This window comes from Cynara cardunculus, assembly GCF_001531365.2.
Source record: "Cynara cardunculus var. scolymus isolate 2C chromosome LG 17, CcrdV1, whole genome shotgun sequence".
NCBI lineage: Eukaryota > Viridiplantae > Streptophyta > Magnoliopsida > Asterales > Asteraceae > Cynara > Cynara cardunculus.
The window spans coordinates 27047171-27049440 of NC_037544.1; the positions used below are offsets into that span (position 1 = coordinate 27047171).

Below are 2270 nucleotides of genomic sequence, written 5' to 3' on the forward strand. Positions count from 1 at the left end.
GCAGTCATCTAAGCCGTCAATGCTGTAAAAGAATCTATGTCATGAACTCCCGCTGTTTTGCGTGGTACTAGTGCACGTGGGTTGGCCCAATATCCATTATTATTAGAAATCTTTTCAAGGATATCATATCCATCATTATAGGTACTAGCTACTGATGTAGCATCGAGCATTTGTTTTGCAGTGAGATTTAACCCATTGTAAAATGTCTCGAGCAGTATACAGTATGGAATGCCATGGTAAGGGCATTTTCTTAATAGCTCCTTGTACCTTTCCCAAGCATCGGGAACTGTCTCGTCGTCCATTTGTCTAAAAAGACAAATTTCGTTTCTGGACTTAGCATTCCGAGTGGGAGGAAAATATTTTTTAAAAAACTTTTTGCCATGCTATTCCAAGAATCCACAGATCCTGGTTGCAATGAATTGAACCAAGACTTTGCCCTATCCGTTAAAGAAAAAGGAAATAATGTGAGTCTCAGAGCATCATTATATACTCCTGGGATAAGGAAAGTGTCAGTTATTTCCATGAATGATTTTAAGTGTGAGTGTGGATCTTCAGATGGCAAACCACTGAACTAACCGTTGGTTTGCAACATATTAAACATCACTGGTTTTAACTCAAAATGGAGGGCTTCCATTTCTGGTCTAATTATTCCTGAATTTAACTGATCAAAAACAGGAATGGCATAGTCCATAATTCCTCCGTCTTTTGAGTTTGCCARTTTGATTATTTTTTCAGCGTCATTCAGTGGTGGGGGAGTTGGTGGAAGTGGATTATCAGCCATATTGGAAGACGTTAGAGTAGATAATAATACTCTTTACACTCTTCGTCTTTGTCTGAAAGTTCGCTCGATATCCGGATCCAATTCAAAAATCTTCCCGTGCGGTAGCCTTGGCATACACCACACCCAAAATCAAGTAAAAAGATGGTAGAAAAATCAAATCTTTAGATTTACTAAAAAAAACTTTTGCCTATAATCCACGGCAGCGGCGCCAAAAACTTGTTACGAGAATTATATAAAATAAATCTCTCAGACTGCTAACAAATGGAGACTAGTGCAAGTATACACTTATCAACCCACTATCGTCTTTTACAAGTAATAAAGTGGTAAAAATACGGAATATCGTCCACGGAGAAAAAGGAATAAAAGTTCGTTTTAATAGTAAAAATAAAGATATGATTTCAGATGGTGAATTCGAGGAAATACTTTTGGTGAGTTGATTAAACACTACTATTGTGAACACGTTTTAAAAGAGAGTTTAGGGTGTAGGAACTCGTTAAGATATTAAATCAATTTAAAAGTAGACAGCATGCTTTATAGATCACTTAACTTTACATCTAATAGCTTCTTTAAGGTACTCTCTCGAGATGTAGCATGGCACATAGTCATAGATCCAACCCTCATATCTCTATGCAAGGTTGGAGTCCCGACATTGGCTCAAACTATTCCTTTTATAAGCTAAATGGAGCGAAAACGAGTCTCCTCGATTCTAAGTAACTCTATTGAGTCTACTTCCATATCATTCAAGTTGACGTGTGCTTGTTGGTTTATCTCTAAATCCAACACACTTTAACACTTTTAAACAAGTGATCAACTTGTCCATGGATGATGTTTTTGCAATAAAAACTTGAATGACGTAGTTGTAAAGATTTATAATTTATATTTCTACAAACGGGACCGGTCTTTATCTTAACTTCACCCAACACCCAAGCTATATTTTTAGCCTATTATTCTTGAAAAATTAATTAAGTGAACAATAATGCATAAAAAAATAAAGTAGAAGAAATAAATGCTAGACGTAATTATAAAAACAACTAACGATACTAGAAAATTTAATTGCAAGAATAATAATAAAGCATAACAAGTAAAACACAAGAGAAGAAGAGAAAGTGGAAGAAATAATTGTAAAGATGGATTTGTAAAAGAGACTTAAACTATTTTAACTACTAATATTAATTGCATAAATTATAAAGCATAATAAAGAGAACTTAAGAGAAGAAAAGATGACAAGAAGAATAAATGTAAAAAGGAATTATAAAGAAGAAGAATACTTGCAACTACAACTTTTATACCAAAATACCCAAACTACATCAAGTGTTTACTAGGATTGTTTTCATACAAATTGCTTACTTCTAAAGCCAAGCCTCCCCCCTTTATATAGAGGTGGAAGGGAGGGTAAAATTCAGTGGGTAAAAACTTTTATCCACCTTTTTACACAAAACAATGGGCAAAGCCAAAACCACCTAGAAGATACCAAAAATCAGATCTTAGA

General features: G+C 34.6%; 1 non-coding gene across 1 annotated transcript; it reads left to right on the forward strand.

Moving 5' to 3' along the window:
- The first annotated feature begins 228 nt into the window (after positions 1 to 228).
- LOC112501361 lies at positions 229 to 335 on the forward strand. The gene has a single exon (XR_003067492.1). It is a non-coding gene; the product is annotated as a small nucleolar RNA R71 (small nucleolar RNA).
- Positions 336 to 2270: the final 1935 nt, after the last annotated feature.